Below are 16,231 nucleotides of genomic sequence, written 5' to 3'. Positions count from 1 at the left end.
AAAGATTTTACTAGTTATGATAACAGTATGGCACAGGTACAAGTTCTCTCTGACAATTCTTTTAGCTTGGTATCATTTATGAAAGTAAAACTAATCAGATACATATTTAAAAAAAATTAATCCAACATCCTACTTTAAGTTAGGAAAAAAAATCCTTTATAGACCCACCTTTGCAATTTTGAAATCCACTCATGGAAAACTAATGGAAAGGTGAAAGTAAGGCATTGAGATAATATTTATTTCTTTCTGATATCCTTCTTTAATAATTTTTCTTTTTACCTGTCACTTACATAGTTCTGAATTCTGACATTTCACGTGCCTAGATGTTGATATGCTCTCATGAATTATGAGACAGGTTCTGTTCAAGCAGTTATGTTTCCCTTTCTGAGGATATTAATAGAATAGACTTTTTTTTTTTCAACTACAGCTACCTTTATCAGCAATCTTGCTAATGATATCTGAGAAATAAAAAAATCAATAACATTAAGATACTAGAAGAACAGATGTTACCTTTAAGAACAAGATGGAAAATACCTAACTGGGAAGACTCGTCCTGAAGATGAAGTGACAGCACAGCTGAGGAACACTATATAGTGAAAGTGTGAATGTATAACAAAGGGAAATACACTGTGCAGCTTTTGTCAGGTGCAATGTCTTAAGTGATTTCTATGCTGAAATACTTGTGTCTTATCTACACATAAAATGTGAGTGACTTACTGTATTTTTCCTCAAAGTGTTACTACATTTTATTCAAAAAAATTTTTAAAAAAAGTTATCAAAAAGAAGTCTACTGCAGAAAAATGAAAGAAAAAATAATGTAATCAAACATAAGTCTACTGTTTATATTATTCACTCATAAAAAAGAAAACAATTTTTAGACATCTTAGGGGCAGAAAAGTTCACTTGATCATCGAATTTAATTTCTTATTTACAAAGAACATGAGTTTAAAACATAATGTGTCTCTGACTAATGCATTTTCTAGAAAGGCACCCACCCCTGAAAACATTCAGTGACATTGCTTTTCAGTATAAAGACATTTACTCCTTCCAGAAGACCCCTTTACAATTTTTCTCTGTACATCCTCAGCTGTCCAAATGACTTATAAAAATGTGCACAAATTTAATTTGTGCTTCCAAATAGCATTGTGCCATTATTCACCGAAAGATTTTTCATGCTGTTTCTCCATCAGAGCTGTACAGATGTCTCCATGTGGCCCACACTTGAGTGGCAGGAGATCCTACCACATCCCCATTACAGTGCATACCAGGGCTCCTACATAATCCTGTCTCTGCTCAAACCGTAGCTGATGCTAGAGCTATCATCTTGGCCACTTTGACATCTAGCCATGCTTCTTCCCAGACAGGGACAGATGTTTATGGTAAAATCAGGGTCAAAAATCTCATTTTCCCTGTGTTTGCTTTGCTCTCAGCTACAAGGCTGGCTATACCTGATGCAAAACAAAGAGTTGCTCCATATATCCAGAACCTTCTGTACACTACACTGTGCGGCAAGCATCTTCAGCATCATCCTGAAGCCAAATATCATGTTCCAATATTCATCTTACCAATGGTTATCAGGGGGAGTCAACATGGATTCACTAAGGGGAAGTCCTTCTTTGATCATCTAGCCTGGCTGGCTAGATGAGGGCAGAACAGTGGCTATCATCTACCCTGACCTCAGCAAGGCTTTTAACAATGTCTCCCATAACATCCTCATAGTAAAGCTCAGGCAGTGTAGATTGGATGAGTGGAAGCTGAGGTGGATCAAATACTGGCTGAATGACAGAGCCCAGAGGGCAGTGATCAATGGCACAGAATTGAGTTGGAGGCCTGTGGCCAGTGGAGTTCAACAGGGACTAGTTCTGGGGCCAGTCTTGTTCAACATCATCAACAACCTGGACGAGGGGACAGAGTGTACTCTGAACAAGTTCCCTGATGATACCAAACTGGGAGGACTGATTCCCCAGAAGGCTCTGCTGCTATTCAGTGGAATCTCAAGTGGCTTGAGAGTTGGGCAGAGAGGAACTTCATGAGGTTCAACAAGAGCAAGTTCAGAGTCCTGCACCTGGGAAGGAACAACTCCATACAGCAGTACAGGCTGGGGATTGAACTGCCGGAGAGCAGCTCTGTGGGGAGAGACCTAGGAGTCTTGACTGGTAATAAACTAAACATGAGCCAGCAATGTGCCCTCATGGCCAAGAAGGCCAATGGCATCCTGGGATGCATCAAGAAGAGTGTGGCCAGCAGGTAGAGGGAGCTTCTGCTTCCCCTCTACTCTTCCCTGGTGAGGCCTCGTCTGGAGTACTGTGTCCAGTTCTGGGCTCCCCAGCTCAAGAGGGACAGGGAACTGCTGGAGAGAGTCCACTGAAGGGCCACAAGATCATGAGGTGACTGGAAAGGCTGCGGGAACTGGAGCTGTTTAGTTTGGAGAAGAGAAGGCTGTTAATATTTACAAATATCTAAATGATGGATGTCAGGAGGTTGGGACATCCTTTTTTTCTGTTGTATCTAGTGACAGGAAAAGGGAGAATGAAAGAAGCTGAAACACCAAAAGTTCCATTTAAACACAAGGAAAAACTTTTACTGTAAGGGTGAGGGAGTCCTGGCACAGGTTGCCCAGGAAGAGTATGGAGTCTCTTTCCTTGGAGGTCTTCAGAATCCACCTGGACACATTCCTATGTGACCTCATCTCAGTGGACCTGCTTTAGCAGTTTAGGTTAGATGATCTCTAAAGGTCTTTTCCAACTCCCACCATTCTATGATTCTATGAGACAGATGAAGAAAGGTCATCTCCCCAGCTCTCTGCTTAAACCTCCAACATATTAGTCCTTTTCTTTTGTAGTTATATTTTTATTCACCATTATACTAAAATAGTTCTCACCGAGCTGCTGCTTTCTGGAATACTGCATATTTCATTTGCACTGTAGCCCATACACTATTTTTCCTGGATATGTGCATCTTTGCAACTGGCTATATTAAAAGAGTATTTTGTGTGACCAAAATCATCCTAATAAATGCTCTATACACCTCTATTAGACTTCTGCCTTAACTCTCTCCTTTTGTTAAACATTCTTTATTATCAGGATGAGTCAATTAGTCACTTCATTAGAAATTTTTTAAATTCTCAATGGCAAATCTAAGGAAAGTAACTGTAGGAAGTTATTTTTCTCAGCTAGGTTTATAATCTAATCAGCAAACAAAATTATATTTATCTCAAAATAATAATTTTCACAAAGCCATGTGAAACATCATTGGGTAAAAATATGGTAATAGATAATATTACCATTCACTGGCAACCAAATGTAGACTGCAAGCAGAGAAGTACTACAGTTTGGTCTCCCTTACTTGAATATTCTGACAACAAATTAGAGTGTATCTGGAGAACAACTAGCTGTATAGTCAAAATTCTTATATACTCTATGTATAAGCATGACTGCACGGATATAAAGTGAGCTACTTGGTTGTTTAGAGAAGGCTAGAGAAAGAACTATCAACACATTCAATAGTGACTGTCTACATTAAAATGGATCAATGCAAAAGTGACTACTACTGCACATGGTATGCACATCTGAAGTCAGAACAGCAATACACTAAAAACTGAAAGATAGAAGTGCATAATGGTTGGAATTAATTAAACTCGGGACTCAATATGTATCCCCTGACATATTAGAAGCTTTTTTTGCAGATATTCAAAGAATAATAATTTGTGTGGGGATTCTTGTAGAGATTTTATAGAGGGTCTTTGACACAATGGCTTGGTGAAGTAGACCGCAAAAAGAATTAGTATAATCTTTTTTCATTTGAATAAAATCCTATCCTCAGTGGAGAGCTGTATTTTTCTATGATTTTTAACAAAGAAGTATATTTATCTGACTATTACATGATATTAACAATCACTTCTGAAACTATTTCAAAGAAGATAGTACAGTGAAAACATATCAATTAAAGCTTTTGAAAAAACCATCCAGGGCCATTTATTCTCCTATGAGTCACTGAATTTTTATGTAATTTTCTTCAGTGGAGTTAAACAGTCAACATATTGCAGAGGAAAGCCTAGTGCTGCCTGTGCAGTTTGCTGGTGTAGAACATCGTCTTTTCTGTGTAATCTATAAATTAAAACTTATGTTCTTCCTAACTTGGATGCTATATTCTCATATTATCTATACTAATGTTTAGAGCTAAACTCCAGTAGGTGACCTGACAATTGCTTGAATTTTAAAAGTAGTGAAGATAGGCATAACAAAGAACAGCAAATTGGTTTTGGTTAGAATTGCACATATTAAAAATTTCCTGTCAATCAGAAAAGGAACAAACAATAGAACTTTTGAAAAATAGCTCCTGTCTCTATCTGGTCTTTATGGGCAACCTTGGAGGGGATGTGGAGGAAAAAGCTGGAAAACATGGAGTAATTAAAAAGATAAGAAATCATAAGCCTAGGAAGTCTTGTGCTCTTTGGCAGCAACCCAAGAAGCCCACTGCCAAGGATCTGGGGTGGGTAAAGTGAATGGAAATCTGCTCTGAAAGAAAATTTCTCAGCTCCTTTTGAACAATATGGTGATTGTGATAAAATTCTATGTCATCTCATGAAGTGTTTAGATTTTGACAGGCTGATAAACTTCAAGCCAAAAATACATATTTACAATTTAGATATATTTAAAAATTGCACTTTAGAAGCACTTTTCCTGTCCATATTTTAAACAACAGGGTAGAAAATATTAATGTAAAAACAAATAAATGCTCTAATTTTGCAGTTAAAGTGTTAAGATTATATAGTAAAAATACTCAAAGATAAGTCTTTCACAGTTACAATTCTATCTTTTACCATTAAGTGCTTTACCAGTTAGTTTTAGTGAGGAAGGTATGAAAACATGTTTTAAAAAATTTTCTTTCAATCAATTTGTAAGCTATCTTTACTGAAGGATAACTGTAAGGAATTCTGAAAGCTAATAAGGGTTGTCATGTCTTAAGGGTGAGTATTGCATTTACTAATACTCTGTAAACTGCTTTTCACACTTTGTTATAGCTGTGTTGGTTAACAGAAAATTATTTTATTGCATCTTGGATATCATTTCCATGAGTAACTTGTTGTCTTCCACTGAAATTGAGAAATACCTTCAATATACATATATGTAATGAGATAATAAAAAATGTAGAATGCAATCATTTATTGTTAATATGAATCCAATTTAAATTTTGCAGCAAAGTTAACAATATTACACTAAAATTATCAAAATGCACATGTATTCTAGTGTATTGAAAATGAGTTGGTCTCACTTCATTTCCTTTTGTGTCTCAAACTCTTGCATCTCGGTATTTAATGTGGAAAATTATTTATGTGATTCATAGAATCTAATAACATTTTAAATCTTGTCAACAAATGAGAATAAAGATTTGGCATGGATAGGAAAATATATTCCTTTAGTATTACTAGGTTACACTAGTATGGGGTTCAATTTTTAGGTTATACAAATTTGCATACATAAGTATGTAAAATTTTAATCCTTATTCAGGGCTGATTTAAGTGCTGATTTAAGGTAATTACAGTGTAATGTGTATCTGATCTAAACCTATTGAAATTAAGTACAACACTGATTTCAGAAATTCTTCTGAGAATGAGATAAGCAAAGCATGAATTGAGAAAGGGCTGGGGAAGGGGGTTAGGAGAAGGAAAGATCCAATTTAGTAGATTTTCAGTGTCAGCAATTGTTCAACTCTATACTCTAATAGTAGACAGGTTTTAAACTTTTTTAGTATACAGTACAACATATTCTATTCATATGGGCATTGAATTAACTTTTTATGGCATTACATATCAGAGACAGAGTCTGAATTAATACCCAGTTTGTCCTGTAGTAGTGGAAAATGGACAGTAAAGGTAGTCAGTAATCTGTCAGACTTCTTTGTCCCTTCACACATTTGTGAGTACACTTTTCCACCTGGTACTAACAAAGGGAATTTGTATTGCTTTGTAAGGACAATTGAGCTTTACTTCCATTTGGAAGAAATGATATGGTAACTGTGAAAGAGGATACTTCTTTTAGGTTAATTATGAGTCATATACTTCTGCAAGATTAAAAAAAAATGTGGTGCTACCAGCTATACTTCAATTGAGAAGCAGAATGGAAGAAAAATCTCAAGGAATGAAAGTGGTGGGGTAGAGAGGAAAAGGCCTATGATGTAAAGCAGGTATAAGCACTAAAGGGATCAGTATTGTCTCATTTCTTTGTTCTGCTCCAGAACTGAGTTAGAAACATAGCATTACTGTATTCTTATGGCTAAAAAATTGAAAATGAGAGGGGGAAAGAAAACTACCATATAGTCTTAGATCAGTAGAAATGTATAACAAATTTTACTTTAAGCTTGCCAATTAAAGCTAAGTTTGAAATTAAAGGACAAGAAGCATGAGAAATGACTTTAGCTATCAATAGTGAGAATAAGTAGTTATTAGTTATTATAAGGAGAATATAAGTCATTGGATTACAAAGCCAGCAGGGCAAACAGCTTCCTGCCTGACTTCACAGTGTTCATTAGAAGAAATAGGGCTGTTAGTGGCTGTGCAGAGGCATCAAGATGGTGACAAAAGAATAGATTACAGAAAAGAAAAGTTAGGTTTGCAGTCTCATGGCCTGCTGACACCAAAAGAAGGAATTTTTCTCTCCCTGCAAGCCGTCTCCTTCCACTACTCTCAGCTATGAAGTTCTATGGCTACTCTCTCCCCCTCTCTCTCAAGGTAATTTCTTCAGGCACTTTGGTGTGGACATGAAGAGCTGCAGGAGGCAGGGTGTGCACAACTTGGAAACCTAAATCCACAGAAGATATCTAGGAAGTAACAAGCATTAATCATCCATCCTGACAGAACACTGAAACAGTCATGGCTAGTGAGGCAGGCATCAATTAGGAAAGGAAAGGCTGATGTGTAAACCTCAATGGGAAAAATCCATATAACCGCTAAGTTACCATCTCCCACCATATCCACACCACCAACCACACTGACATCTGGATTTTTTTACCTATAAGATTTGAAACCTTCCCAGGTTGGTACTTTTTTTCTTGAATCCCTGAATCCTTCAACAATTGTTCCTGTGTTCAGCTAAGCCTCAGAGGAGCAGGGGAAGATTATGGAGAAAGTTACAGACAGCTGTCTCTGGCATTTGTTGGACCTTTTTGAGTTTTGATTTAGCTCACTGACATGGTAAAAGAGATGCAAAGCTTGCTTACTTGCTTTCCTCTTTCCCTCCCCTACCTGAGTTTGCTTTCAGGGAAAGGAGTCTTTAGTTTCTGCAAAAATACTAGAATATGTCACGCAAGTAATTCATAAGTATCTTAAAGAAAATAACATTAGCAACAGCTAACATGGATTTGTTTAGAATACCCAGCATCAAATAATTTTCATTTCCTTCCCTGAAAGAGTTTATCATCACTCTCATGTCTTTTCTCTTTTGTAAGGTTTTCCTCATGCAACATTCTCACAATCTAAATGTGTGTCAGATAAAATCTACAGCAGGAGTGAAAATATAATTAGAAATTGTCCTTCAAAATGAAAGAATGTGTTATGTAGTAATTTTCACCTAATATTAGTCAGTAGTTTTCTTAATGGATCAGCTGAGAGTATGCATATTAAAGTCACATAGAAACTAGTCAGTACAGACCACAAATGTGTTACATTCAGTAAACGGGGAAATTATCTTGAAAAACTGGAAAAATGCTCTGCCAAATACTGAAATAGAAAATATAAGATGTATCTATTAAAAATGAGTAATTATTGACTAGGTAGTAGTTTTGCAGAAAAGATTTGCAGGTTTATAAGCTGAACATGAGTCAACAGTGTTAGTCATTATGAAAAAGTTTACTAGGAGATATAAACAGTCTGCAGAATATGCAGCACAGTACTTTCCGCTCACCATTGGTAAGGCTGCCCTATCTGAACTGAGGGAGAGCAATAGCAAGAGAAAATGTGATTTATCAGAGATGTTTTGTTTACTAAAGACAGGACAGTCCTGAGATAAAACTGCTTTCAAAAAAAACCTGCTGCAAAATTTTCTGTGTCCATGGCAATAGGACAAATAGTAATGAGCTTAAGCCGCATTAAAAGAGATTCAGGTGAGACATGATGATAAATTTTCTAATGTTGGGATAATGAGGCCCACTGAAATAGATTGCCTAGGGAGGCAGTAGAATTTCTAGCATTAGAGATTTTAAAAGACTACATTAGATAGATATTTATCAGGAATTAGATAGATGTTGGGCAAAGAAAAGAATTAGATGTCCTCTTGATGTCCTTTCATCCCTGTCGTTTATGATTGTGCTACCAAATAATTTCCAAAGGACCATATTACCAACTAAGTACAGTTATAAATGTATTAGACTTCTGATGGTCTCAACTCTTCACTCCAAGACCATAATGCATTTTGATTTCTGATTAAACAGCCTTTAAATTTCTGAGATTCAATGGGAGGAAGGGCAATTAAAGACTTTATGTAGTATATTTCATCTGTCAGTGAGAGGTACTATCAATTATAACTTCATCATAATGCAAATGGGAATGAAAGCACTGAAATTTTTCTTAAACTAAAAAACATTTGTTCAAGACATATAACTGCACCAGGACAACCATGCTATGTGTTTATTCAGTGGAATGATTGTTCAGAAAATTGAATATGTTTGGAGTAAAGAAAAGGAGCATAACCAGCAAAGTCATTAAAACCTCTTTTGCTAAAAGGAATCATTAATGTTATTTGTTCATCATTTTATGATTCCAGCCATTAAAGTTCCTGCTGAAAAAAAAAAATCTCCACAGTGATAAATATGTACATGACATTGACTCAGAGGCTGACAACAGCACTAAAAATGTATAGTTTAAAATGTGTGGGATTTTTTTTGCTTGGGGTATGAGAATTCTGCAAGGCTGAACCTGATGCTGCAAACTGTTACAATCTATTAATTTTGGACTATAATAATCATATTACTTCTACACAAATGTGTGAAATGTGTGTCACCATTTAAGGTAAAACCTGAGAACCGGAAGTGCTGGGTAAATCAAAAGGTTTATAGTGTGCTAAGACCCTACCTTTCTGTCAGAAAAGCACCACGGTGCTAAACTGGGTAGTTATTTGCTAACTCCTGTGGAAAGATCAAATTGGGTGGATAATGAAGTAAGGGCACAGAATAATGAAGACTGTAAATGTTGTCATGGAAACATTTAAGACAACATAGCAGTTTTGTCATGACCTAGCTTTGGTATACTGGGAAACGCATGTATTTATTCACAGATGCTAGGTATAGAATGTAATCATCTTCCTGCCAGTCAACTGGGAATCCAACTCTGTAAACTCTGATACACAAATTATCAGTTATGTATGTCATGCAAAGCAGCATACTCTGGGCCAGGCTGCTTGCTTCATGAAGTTTGTATTTGGCAACTGAGCAAGGTAGAGGCAGTCACAGAAATCTATGAGGGCTTCCTCACCTGCAGCTCAGATGTTTAAAGGGCAGAGGACTATTACAGTGCCTCCCAGGCAATCAGTCAGAAGTTCAGCAGCACTGGAACAGAGCTGGATGCAGCCATTACAGAATCTGTCTCTTCTTGTCTCTACTATGGAGCTAAGGGAAGCCGCATATAGTATAACTGTGCCAGCCCACCACCTTCTGGGATTTTGAAACACGTTAGTGATTGATATTATCTATAATATCCCTAATGCTTCTTTTTACTTAATTGGGGTTTTTTTCAAGACTGTATTTTTTTCAAAATTACCACATGCTCATTAGATATTTCAGATACTAAAACAGAGTTATACTATTTCAGTGTTTCACCAGTTACCACTGAATTTTAATTTAGAATTTAGTAGCGTTAGAGAAAGAACAACCTCTCTATATACATGTGTGCTTCTGAATCTGACCTTTGACTATGTTTTGCAAAATGTTTCACTTTATTACTGTCTGCAAACCATTTACTGAAGTTAAATGTTTGAAATTCACTCTTTGAACTATCTGACTGGTCACCTAATTCACCTGCCTGTTTTTCTTGTGTGAGTTTCTGTTCTGTAAAGATAAAACTTTTAGACAGAGGAAAATTAGGGTGAATCACAGGGCCTTTCATTTTCTCAGTGAGCAAGCAGTTTTGGGAAGAATTATTACAGATGAAGCAGAGCCAAGTTTCTTTTTGATATGAGACAGTCTTCATAACTTTGAGTACGTGTGTCCTTCCCAGAATTAAATATTTTGGTTAACATATCTGCAAGTATCAGATTGATAAAGTGTCACTTTGACATTTCCCAAAGCACCATAGCTACAATCAAACCTACAAATTCAACACAAAATAAGAAAGTCGGGTCTTTTCTCCTCTATCTTAGTCTATTACTTGAATTCCAAGGGTTGGGGAATTGCTTTAAAATCCTCAGCTCAAGAAGCTATCTTGCATAAAGATACATTCATCTTTATGTAGACATGTTAAATACAGTAGTCAGCTCCTGTCATTTGCTTTGGGTAGTACCTATGACTCAAAAAAGTAGTGATGCAACCTGCAGAGACTGAAAAGGGCCTTGAGAAAATAATTTAGACAGGAGGTCAGATTTGGTCTCTGGAGATCACCATTTTTTTTAGGTAGTTTTACAGAGTACCTGATTTTATCAAGTGCTAGTTTCACTTGGTCTGTAACCTCTTTGAAACTTTCCATCAAGATATCTGTTAGCTTTGGGTACTTAAAAATGTCATATTCCAAGGCAAACATATATTTGTTCCTTTAATCTTTCTTTCTGACCATGTCTCTTTAAACCATCCTGGTCTTTTACACTTTGTTGTGGGTTTTTTTTTTGTACCAGATTCAGTGTTCATACTCAGTGAGGTGCTTTCTAACTTTAGTTGAAAAGGAATATGAAAGGACACTTTCCTGGACAGAAGTAGCCTCCTGCTCTTTTGGGAAAAGAGTCTAAAATCTAAAGGTGTTTTATTAAAAGCTGTAAAATAAATGTTTCAATTAAAAAATTTATCACTGGACTTCATTAATTTCCTCACATTCCAGTTCTGCCTCATGTGGGTTGGACATGTGATGTTAACAACTTCCAGAAAGCATCTGTGTCAGGGATTTTAATGGTATAACACCTTTGTCACTTGCAAGGTGAGACAGACAGGACTATAGTCTCATCTGCTTCCCTGCCTTTGTTAGAGAGTAAGACAGGAGAGATGTGAACCATAGCATTCAAATATCACCTCAACAGCTCTTCTAAACAAAAGTATTAGGGATAATTAGCCTTTTTTTTTTCCCCTTAAAAAAGAAAAAAAGAAAGAAAGAAAAAAAAAAGCAAGCAATCCAAAGCATTTTTTCTGAATTTTTTTAAGTCAAGTTCTTTTTGTCATGAAAATGTCAATGTACTATGTAAATACCGCAGAGAAAATAATATCCATTAATGCTGTCATTTGAAATGACTGTTGGTCATGAAGCGTTGAGCACATACTGGATCAGGGAGAAATTTTTGAAATTTTATATCTAGATCAACGTGACTTCTTAGCTATTAACTCATTTCATATTTGCAGTGAAATTTGCAAATTAAACACTGAACATTCATATCAGAAGTAAATATGGATAAGCTTTCATAGTCAATTAACATCTAATGTGAGTTCTCCCAATTGACATTTTACAAGGGATAAAATGTGAGTTTACATTCTTTCTGTACTTGATTTTGCAGGGAGATGCACAACACTTAGGCTAAGATTGTTCAGAAACAATACAGTTGCACATTTAGTTCAGAAAAATAAAGAATCCTAGATATTTATCATCGTACATTTGCCTTGGTTCTAGAAGCTAAAACATGGACTTTGGAGATGTTTCTTTTTAAAAAATAGGTCCATCAAAAGAACTGAAGTGGTAAATTGAGCCTGTCAATGAGGACAAGTTTTCTGACAATGGGGATAAAAGTTTTCTTGATAAGATTTTCAGACTAAGATTAGATGAGAAATTAATTATACCTCTTGAATACAGTGGAAGGGAAGCTAGATCAACCAAGTTAATAGATACCTATATTGCTTCAGTCGTTAACTATATATGATTGACCTAGATTTATGCCAATCTTGCATATTGTGTCATGCATACATATATCTCTCTCAGAAACAGAAATCTCAAATAGTGGCTTTTGCTCTTATTTATTGTAACAAATAACAGCCTCATTGCACTGTGCACTATGCACTCAACAAATGCAGAAGAAAAGTCTATTCAGCACAAGGAGAAGAAAACTTAACCAGCTTCTGTGAGAAACATAGGGAGGACTTTTTACATGAAAAATGTCAAATATGAAGTCTTACTCACAGATTCACAGTCCAACCTCCCTGCAGAAGCAGGGCCACCTACATCAGGTCACACAGGAACACGTCCAGGTGGGTCTTGAAGACTTCCAGAGAAGAAGCCTCTACATCCTCCCTGGGCAGCCTGTGCCACTGCTCCCTCACTTGAACAGTAAAATAAGGGTTTTTTATGTTTAAATGGAACTTTTTGTGTCCCAACTTCATCCCAGGACCAACTTCATCAATAGGATCCCTCGTCCTGTTGCTAGGTACTATAGAAAAAAGTGATGCCCCAACCTCCTGACACCCACCATTTAGATATTTGTAAATATTAATGAAATCCCCCGTCAGTCTCCTTTTCTCTAGACTGAAAAGCCCCAGTTCCCGCAGCCTTTCCTCATAAAACATAAGGAATATATGGAATATATAAAAAACTAAATAAAAGTGTATCGTTGTTACAGGAAAAGATTAATTTTTGAACTACAGACAAATGCTAAGAAAAAAGTATACGAGTAAAGCATAAGATAAAAAACTAGTATAATGTTAAAACAGTCATTGAATTAAAAAAAAACAAAACAGAATCTGAAAAATTACACATGTAAATACACAGGAAACATCAGGTTACTAGAACCCAGATAATACATTTGTTTCCAAAAAGCAATCCTACTAAGGATTTGAGACTGCTTTGCCTATGGTATCGGTCATATATGTTATGGCAGGACACTTACGGCACTGACACAGAAGAAAACAAACCAGGCTTCATCTGATCCAATGTGTGAGACTACACCAAACAGAATGAATTGCTGTCAAATGGGATTTACAAGCCAAACGAGGTGCCTCCCTGTAACTATCAAAAAGAAATGTACTCTCAGTACTTTCTGCTTCTCGTCTTTTAAATCCTGTCCTGAAATGCGGCATCTCTGAAAGATACAGCTTGCACCATCCTACCACTGACATAACCAGATTTTCTCTCAGATTTGTGTTCATCACCCAATGCAGTTCTAAGTGCTCAAAATAGCTACTCATTAATCACCATGTAGTCATACCACAAGGGAAAACTTCATTTGCTATTAACACTGCTGTTATGGCTCACATGCTAACAGATTTCAACAAAAGATAAAAGCATGTAACTGTGGAATGTGTTCCCATTGTCTCTTTAATGTTTATGCAACCCAGTAATGCCAGTTATTAGCATGAGGGAAATCACTGATTTGCCTAATTGTACCTGCATTAGATAAATCAGAATGCTACCAGCAATAATGTATTAGAAAGTGTGGTTGTATTGCTTGTCTCCCTGATTTCTTTAGAATCATACACAAAGTGCAGGATGAACGCCTTAGAGTAAAAATACTGGCTCCTCTAATTTCACTTGAATTTGAAATACTATTTTAAATCCTACTACAATAAAGGAATGCTGGCAATAACAAGTAAAACCCTTAAAGAAAAAGCTAATGATGAAATTTTACCTGAGTAAAGCCTAGATTAGACTCCAGGATCAACTTTCTCTCTCTCAATGGGACTGAACTGATTTTGTGATTTAAGGCTCTTAAATCAGGATGTAGGAGAGCTGTGTCATTACCCATAGTTCTGATATTCTGCACTATACTTTCCAAATTTTCTTGGGGTTCTGTTTTTCCTTTACATTTTCTAGGGTATTTTGAAAAAAAATTTCCACTATATAGAAATTTCTGCTTTTGTAGCAGGATTTCCTTGCTTTTGTCTCCTATAGGTAGATATAAAAAATCCTCAGAGGGGATGAACAAATACTTGCTTAGAGGTAGGACAGACGATATACTCTGAAAGAGAATGCACCTTTGTAACACCCACCCAATCTGCAGCAGCATCAGAACAGAGCCATGAAGACTGCAAGATAATAGCCTCCAAAACAACTACCATGAATTTTTTAAACTGCAAGACAACTATTGTTTAACTTTGAAACCACTAAGTAGGTTTTAATGTGCCAACAAATTCAGATTCTTAATCTAGGACAGAAAAAGAAAAAAACAAGACTTGTAACACCTCACATGTTTTATACCAAGTGCAACAATGCATATTAGAAGAACTAACCCAATCTACTATTCAGTGGATTTTCTCTTGCCTAAAGTGTCTAAGTCAAGACCAGTGTCATTGAAAAACCTGTACCTTTAGCCTTAAATGCAAGCTGTGGTCTTGCAACATAAATTAATTGGATGAGTTATTTAGTGTATTTAATAGGAAGTCGGGCTTAATAATCAGCATGATCCTACCTGCCCTTAAAATCTATGAAATGGCAAATAAATATTTTATCAGGAGATCTACTACGGATAACATGCCCAGGAGAAAAATCTGGCCTTTGATTTTACGTGTCTATCAATACCTTAAGGAGATAAGTCTTTAATACATGGTTGTGGTCAAAATAAAGCAAATCACACACATACAGAATGAAAAGGTCAAATGACAATAAAAATTGGAATGGAGGAAATCAGCTTTGTAACTGGTTTCCTGCTACTCAAATGAATAGTTAGATTCTATGTGTTATATATGACCTTTCCTTACAAGCTATGAAGGACCACAAATTGTATTTCACTGAGCTGCACACCTCAGCAAGGTAAATTCATTAAAGACATAGAACAGTACATGTTCTATAAGGAAGAGGAATTTTATTTCCAATGTAACAATTAAGGAATAAGCTCTTAAGATTGAGCACAATTTATCTTAACTGAAATGCACAACCTAGGAAGTGTAATGGATTTGCAATATGTATTCCAAGTGGAAAGATACTGGAATAATATCACCTATGTACTCTTTGCCTCACAAACAGGCGACCTCTCAAACTTCATCTCTCTTGCTAATTCAGCACTTCATCCTTCTGACGTTAAACAGTGTAGGACTGGGAGGTACCTTCTCCTACCTAGAAATAATAGCAGTAGGATTTTGATTTACAGGAAAAAGTGAAAATAAGCAAATAACATTTTTTTCTAAGTTTTTTTTTTTTTTTTTTCAGGGAGGTGGTAAAATAGGGGCCACAAGATGCCCACAAATTGATCCATGCCCACTCTCTAATACAAAGATGATGTTGAGGATATTAAACTCTTCAAATCTTGAATAAGTCCTGATAGAAGGGTTAGATCAGTAACGAGTACAAGAGGGAGAAAAGACTTCTTACGTGTTCTTCTTTCTGAATTCAGTAACTCTCTACTGCATAAGCAAACAGTAGACAGAATCTGCTCAGCTGCAAGATTGACAATGAGAGATGAAATGGACCTTGTAGGAAATTTTAGCTTTCTTTTCAGCCAACTCATATAAGTTTAGGTCAAGAGATATCCAGCATTTCAGCATGTATAGAATGAAGAGTTTTAAGGGAAAAAAAACCAAAACCAATCCACTCTTGTTTTCCTTATTGAATGAATTTTAGGTTTGGGTAAATGAGAAAAGAACACACCAAAAAAAACCCCTCCAAAACAACCCTTTTTTTCATCATGGTACTAAGGGTGTCTTTCCTTCCAGAAGATTTCAGAAGTGGGCAGTAAGCAAACTACTCATGATGTAACAGATTAAGGATTAATTACCCTTCTCATGGCTTTAGCCAGTAAAAGAGTAGAGTAAAATAAGTGGTAAATTTTCTTTGTCAGTGCCAGAATACTACAACCATGGTATCTTCTCAAAAACACCAGTCCCATTTTTCTCTCTGCCACCAATAACATTAAATGTAGGCTAATATCACACTTGGTGGACTGTTGCCTGCCTGGAGAGTAATAAAACAGTGTAATTTGTGCTGATACATTACACATATATACACACATCTTTTAATAATCACACAATGTATAGCATGTTTAAAAAAGTGTGAAGTAAACGAGATTATTAGAGTATCATTGCAGGTGACAATTTTGTAAATCTTTTGTCACACTGCATGGATGGATAAATTACCAAAGTGTTTCTGGAAAATCTTTAAAGAGGAAAAGGAAGGAAAAAATTACTT

This window comes from Colius striatus, chromosome 1, assembly GCF_028858725.1.
Source record: "Colius striatus isolate bColStr4 chromosome 1, bColStr4.1.hap1, whole genome shotgun sequence".
Classification (NCBI taxonomy): Eukaryota; Metazoa; Chordata; class Aves; order Coliiformes; family Coliidae; genus Colius; species Colius striatus.
Note: the sequence above shows the minus strand (reverse complement) of the source record.